We start from the raw sequence: 7288 nt of genomic DNA, 5'->3' as shown, positions 1-7288 counted from the left end.
TGCAGCTTTTGACATTGTCCATCATGATATTCTAGTTTTCCAACTCTCTGAGATAGGCATTAACTCCACGTTCACGCTCTTACACCGTTAACATGAACGGCACCTCATCCTCCCCCTGGAAACCGACATGTGGTGTCCCGCAAGGTTCACCTCTATCTCAAATTATTTTCAACATCTATGTGTCTTCCTTGAAACTCCTCCATCTATCCCCCCTAGAAACACTTTACACTTATGCTGACGACATCCTTGTCCTCCTCGAGACCGACTTGAACCTCTCCGAGAACATATCCTCATAGAAACATAGAAACATAGAATATGACGGCAGAAAAGGGCTACAGCCCATCAAGTCTGCCCACTCTGCTTACTCATCCCCTGTCTATGCCCTAATGACCCAATTTCCTTATCTTGACCCTCGTAGGGATCCCACATGGGTATCCCATTTATTCTTAAAGTCTGGCACGCTGTCTGCCTCGATCACCTGCACTGGAAGCTTGTTCCAATGATCAACCACTCTCTCTGTGAAGAAATACTTTCTGGTGTCGCCATGAAATTTTCCACCCCTGAGTTTGAGCGGGTGCCCTCTTGTGGCCGAGGGTCCCTTGAGAAAGAAAATATCATCTTCCACTTCGACACGTCCCGTGAGGTACTTAAATGTTTCGATCATGTCTCCCCTCTCCCTACGTTCCTCAAGAGTGTAGAGCTGCAATTTGTTCAGTCTCTCTTCGTATGAGAGACCCTTGAGCCCCGAGATCATCCTGGTGGCCGTCCATTGAACCGATTCAATTCTGCGCACATCTTTACTGTAATGTGGCCTCCAGAATTGCACACAGTACTCCAGATGAGGTCTCACCATGGCCCTGTACAACGGCATTATGACTTCAGGCTTTCGACTGACGAAACTTCTATTGATACAACCCAATATCTGCCTTGCCTTAGATAAAGCCTTCTCCACTTGATTGGCAGTTTTCATGTCTGCACTGATGATTACTCCTAAATCTCATTCTGCTGAAGTCCTAGTTAAAGTTTCTCCGTTCAAGAAGTACGTCCTGCATGGATTTCCGCTTCCGAGGTGCATGACCTTACATTTCTTAGCATTGAAGCCTAGCTGCCAGGTTGAGGACCAACTTTCCAATGTAAGCAGGTCCTGCGCCATATAATTCTGTAAACAGCATTCACTTACTATATTACATAGTTTGGCGTCATCGGCGAATAGTGTTATTTTACCTTGAAGCCCTTGAGTCAGATCCCCTATGAATATGTTGAAAAGGAGTGGACCCAGGACCGAGCCCTGCGGCACTCCACTGGTCACCTCTGATGTTTTAGAGAGGGTACCATTAACCACCACCCTCTGAAGTCTGCCACTCAGCCAATCATTGACCCATGCAGTTAGTGTCTCTCCTAACCCCATCGATTCCATCTTGCTTAGCAGCCTGCGGTGTGGGACACTGTCAAAAGCTTTACTGAAGTCCAGGTACACGACGTCCAAAGACTTTCCCAAGTCCAACTTTCTTGTTACCCAGTCAAAGAAGCTGATGAGATTGGATTGGCAGGACCTACCCTCGGTGAATCCATGCTGACTGGGATTCCGAAGATTCCCTTCATTCAAGATCGTGTCCAATTTGCTTTTAATTAGTGTTTCCATGTATAATGAACCTCCAATCCTGGGCCCTCACAGTACAAATGAAACTGAAAGAGTCCAAAACAAAACTACTTTGGCTCGGCCCAAAATTAGACCAATTACCCTCCTCCATCCCACTGTCCTCCAGCTCCACGTTACAGCTTGAGTTTTCAAGCAAAGTTCTGGGCATCACCATGGACTCTTCACTATCCTTCAGTGACCATCTCAACTCCCTAATAAAAAAATGCTTTTTTAGCCTTCATATGCTGAGGAAAGTGAGATCCTGCTTTCATCAAAAACACTTTGCTGTCCTTGTACAATCCATCATCCTCTCCAGATTGGACTATTGCAACTCTATCTACCTAAGCCTAACTAAGAAAAGCCTCCATAGCCTTCAGCAGATTCAGAATTCTATGGCTAAGCTTATTTTCGCAAAAAGTAAATTCGACCATGTCTCACCACTCCTGTCCAAGCTTCACTGGCTCCCGGTAATCTCCAGGGTTCACTTCAAATGTGCCTGCCTAGCTTTCAAGATCCTTCACAGCATCCTTCCTCCCGTTATTCCATTATTTTGGAATTCCTCAATTCCTAATTCCACCAGATCCTCCCAAATGTTAAAACTATCCTTCCCTTCTATAAAAGGTATACCCCATGAAGGAAAACTAGGGACATCCCTCCCCTTTAGAATCACTGAGCTCTGGAATAACCTCACCTCCCCACTCTGAAACTCAAGCTCCTTCCAACTTTTCCGTAAACATCTGAAAACATGGCTATTCTCAAAAATGTAACACTTCCTCCCTCTCCAGCATCTTACACCCATCTAAACCCTCTTTACACTTAATCCTTTAACCCTCCATTGGAGTTCCTTTCCATCACAACTTCTGTAAACCGTGCCGAGCTCTACGATTGCGGAGATGGTGTGGTATATAAACCTAAGGTTTAGTTTAGTTAGTTCAGTTTAGTTTAGTCTGCCCCATCCCACCCCTTCCAAACAGGAATTTCAGAGGGGGCAACACACAGCAGACCTTGAGCATGTGACATGCATTTGCTCAAGATCCTGTGCCGGCTGCTCTCATCTGCTTTAGTGCTGGCCTAGTAGAGGGTAGCAGAACATAAGAGTTGCCATACTGAGACCGACCACAGGTCCATCAAGCCCAGTATCCTGTTTCCAACAGTGGCCAACTGAGGTCACAAGTACCTGGCAAAATCCCAAAGAGTAAAACAGAATTTATGCTGCTTATCCTAGGTATAAGCCGTGGATTTCCACATATCCATCTTAAAAAGAGATTAGGGTCTTACCTTTGATCATATGGTATATTTTCCAGTAGATAAGGATGGGATGCTGAACCAAGGGTTTTGCTCCCACTTCCGTGAGTTAGTTGCAGGATATATTGATCACTGTTTTCAGCACATCCTCCTTCTCCCTGCTTTCTGCTGTCCCCAGTCAGTTAGTTTCAAAGCTGGCGACAGACAGCCCTACAGGAGAGAACAGGAGAAGGAGAATGGGGATAAGATCTCCCCCCAATAAGCCTTTGATCTGCTCGTATAAGAAACAAACAGCTCACAAACATGCCATGGAGAGGAAAGGAACTACTGTAATGACAAACTTTATTAACAGAAAGCCACATGAAACTGTGGAAGCCAGGGGGAAACACCTAGGAACCTATATATAATCAATATGCAATGTCTTCCAAAATTTGTGAACTTTCATGAGAAGGCTATGTTTGAATGCCTGATCTCTGGCCTAGCTGTATTGTATACCTGATTATTGTATCTATGCTGTTATTCTCTTTTGGCTTGGTCGCTGATTGTACCTCTCGTGATTGGTTCATTCAATAAATATATTTTCAAAAAAAAAAATATGCAATGTCTTCCAATTTATCACAGCTGGCAGAAAGTTCAGAGAAGCAGCCTTCAGACAAGAGAAGGTCCAGGCAGGTGCACAAAAAAATGATGGATGGGGGGGGGGGGTTTCAGCATACCATCTCTGTCTATTGGAAAAGATATTATCAAGGTAAGAACCTTTTTCCAGTGCAATAGGGATGGTATTCTGAACCAAGGGACATACCTAAACAGTCCCTGAAACCCCGGGTGGGAGAGATAAACCTACCCTCACAAGTGAGTCTCCAAAGGAGGAGTCCTCTTGAGCCACCACATTAATCCTAAAAAATTTGGTGAAAATGTAAAGGGATGACCTAGTCGCTGCCCGATTAATCTCATCCGGTGGAATCATCCTGGCTTCAGCCCAAGAAACAGTGACTCATCTTGTCGAATGACCTCGAAGAGCAAAAGGAGGCTTCTTGCCACAGACAATGTAGGAGGATGAAATAGCTGACCTGATTAATCTTGAAATGGTGGCTTTGGAAGTTGGCCTCCCCTTCTTATCTGGATTTATCAAAATGAAAAGGTGGTCTGAAAGATGAAGATCATTCGTAATCTCCAGGTAACGCAAGACAGACTTCTGGACATCCAGCACCTGCAAGACTTTGTCCTTATTTTTAGAACTGGAGGGCTGAAAATAAATAAGTCAAACTTCCTGGTTGATGTGGAATGCTGAAACCTCCTTCGGCAAGAAAGAAGGGATGGTTCACAAGGACACACCTGCCTCCATGATATGTAGGTAAGGGTCCCTACAAGACAATGCTTGTAGTTTGGATACACAGTGTGCAGAAGTAATGGCAATCAAAAAGACCATCTTGATAGTCAGGTCCATGAGGGTGGCATCTTGCAAGGGCCCAAACATAGGACACGAGAGCCCCTCCAACATGATGATCAGGTTCCAGGAAGGACAGGACTGGCAAACCAGAAGCCTTAATCTTAGAGCACCCTTAAAGAATCTGACAACATCTGGGTGCAAGGCAAGGGAAGGTCTGGCACCTTGTAACCTGAAACAGGAAACCCCAGCTACTTGCACCTTCAGAGAAGAAACTGCCAGTTCCATATCTAGCCCTTCTTGCAGGCAGGACAGAGCAGCCAATACAGAAACTGTGTTTGGATTCAGTGCTCCTTATGACACCAACATTCTAAGGCTTCCCAGGCCTTGGCGTACACCACAAACGTGGCAGGCTTCTTGGCTCTCGGAAGTGTACATAGCACCAGATCCAAGTAGCTCTTCCAGCTCAAAAGCCATACCATGAGACCAAAGTGCTCTGGAATCTGGTAGGATGATCAGACCTTGAGACAGGAGTACCTGAAACGGCTGCAACCTCAGAGGGGAATCAATCTGAAGCCACACCAGATCTGTGTACCATGGGCACCGGGGCCAGTATGATGGCACACCCATGATGCCTGGCCATTCATTTCAGGATTCTTCCCACCATAGGCCAGGGAGGGAACACATACAGCAGCTTGTTCACCGGCCAAGGCTGCACCAGGGCATTGATCCCAGCGCTTCCGCACTTATATCTGTGGCTGAAGAATCAAAATGCTTTCTTGTTCCTTGCTGTCACCAGCCCCAATGGTTAACAATGGTCTGAAATGCCTGATGTGAGAGAGACCACTTTTCTGGGTCCAGAGTCTGTCTGCTGAGAAAGTCTGCCTTTACGTTTTGCACTCCGGCAACGTGGGCTGCAGAGATAGCCAGAAGATGATTATTATGCTCCCGACAGCCTTATCCTGTTTGTGACAGGGCTCCAAGATAGGCTTTATGTAGCTCAATAATTTTACAGAACTTTACTGCTGTAGCTACTTCCTGGCAGGATATGTGAGCTAAGAATTGTGGGCAATTTAGTCTTACATATGCTTCAGCTACTCCTACTTGCCTGTAAGCTTCTCTGCCAGTGGTCCTTCTGCTAAGGCTACTTCCCTTTCTTCTCTCATCTAAACTTGAATCCTTTGTCTCACTTCCTGGTAATTTCTATACCTTTGCCCTGTCAAGGTCAGAAAGGTGTGACTTTTCTTCTGCTATCTAGTACTAAGCTGTGTTCCTATTGGTCTTTCTCTTGTACCCCCTCCCCTTGCCTTGGGCGCTCCTCTCTGTCTTCTTTATTCAGAGTCACTTTTATTTATTAAATTTTTTAGCCCATCCTCCCATAAGACCCGAGAGCAGGTTATAAATTTACACACATACAATATAATTGAACAAATTTCTTACAATGATAGGACAATTTACATACATAGCAGGACAGCTTATCAAATTTGCTAGGACTTACCACAGCAGTGAGACAGTTATAATAGATACTCTTATGCAATCAGAGTTGGTTTCTGGTTGGCTCGGATAGGGAGTCAAGTCAGTATTGGTTTGGGTAGGAATTATTTTCTGTGATCAGTGTTGAGTAAAAAGATGGGTTTTCTCCACTTTTCTAAAGTTTAATAAGCCTGCCAGTGATCTGGTGGTTGGTGGGATTTCGTTCCATAATCTGGGCAGAAGTGGGAGTAGACGCATTTGCGGGGATTTTCAAGTTGAAGGCTTCATGCTGACAGAATAGAAAGTCTTTTTTTTTTTTTCTCTTACATGATGAACTAAGAGGACGGTTAGTGATATAGGTTTGTAATTTTCCTGACATGTAAGCTGGGATCTTGTTATCAAAGAATTTGAAGGCTAGTGTTAGAGCTTTGAAGATACAGCCAGTGTGCAGCAGACAGTGCTGAAGAGACGAGGGTCACAAAAATTCAGATTTTTTTAGTAGGCAAATTGCTGCATTTTACACACAATGTAATCATATATTCAGTGCTGGCAGACCAATATGGCTGAACCCCCCTTGATTATAGGACTGTCTATTCACCGTTCATAAGCATCTGACCTCACATAAGGATAACTTTATTTCTCTCCTGGCATCTGGAACACTGTCCTACTTTTTCTTCATCCCTCCTCTGAAAACCTTCGCCTATTTCTACATCATATTCTAACCAAGAAACATGTGCCCATACACTGCCAGCCTCAGAAAATCCTGCTAATTGTGAGTACAATTGTAATATTTATTCAATAAAGGTTAATTCAGAAGATTATAAGGATTTGTGTGTGTGTGTTAGCATGCTAACAGTTTAACTTCATGATAAGTACATCCTTACATTTGGGACACGGGTGTATGAGATCAGTAAAAATGAGCTTCTGCTCACTGGAAGAGGGACTGCGCATCCTTCTGGAGCTAAGCACTCCTGGAGCCTTCTTGCTTGTTGATATAAGCCACCACTGTGGCATTGTCAGAAAACACTCTGACCACCTTGTTCGACACCAGGGCTGAAAATGTTTCAGTGCCAATTGAATGGCTTGAAGCTCCAGCCTATTGATGGACCAAGGGTGCTGCAACGGAGACCACAGCCCCTGAATTGAGTGTACTTCGCAGTGTACTCCCCTAGCCCAGGAGGCTGGCATCCGTTGTCAGCGTGGTCTTAGAGTCTATCTGAAGAGGCATCCCTGAAGCTAACGACTGAGGACATAGCCACCAGACCATGCTACAGCAGGCCCCTGTCATCCAGGGCAGTCGAACGTGTAGAGGATCCCTCTGCAGAGACCAGCAAGACAGAAGGGAGTGTTGCAGGGGGCACATGTGTGCTCTCACCCAAAGAGCTAAAAAAATAATGATCAATATATCAGAGGCAGATGTAATGAGGGAATAGACAGAAGAGAGAAGAAAAGACAAATGGATAGCAGCCGCTTGAAGAATTAGCAGATGAGAGACAAGACAGCAGAAAAGAGAACTGGAACCAACATGATGGAAAAATAAAATG

Source organism: Geotrypetes seraphini, chromosome 2 (assembly GCF_902459505.1).
Source record: "Geotrypetes seraphini chromosome 2, aGeoSer1.1, whole genome shotgun sequence".
NCBI classification, from domain to species: Eukaryota; Metazoa; Chordata; class Amphibia; order Gymnophiona; family Dermophiidae; genus Geotrypetes; species Geotrypetes seraphini.
Note: the sequence above shows the minus strand (reverse complement) of the source record.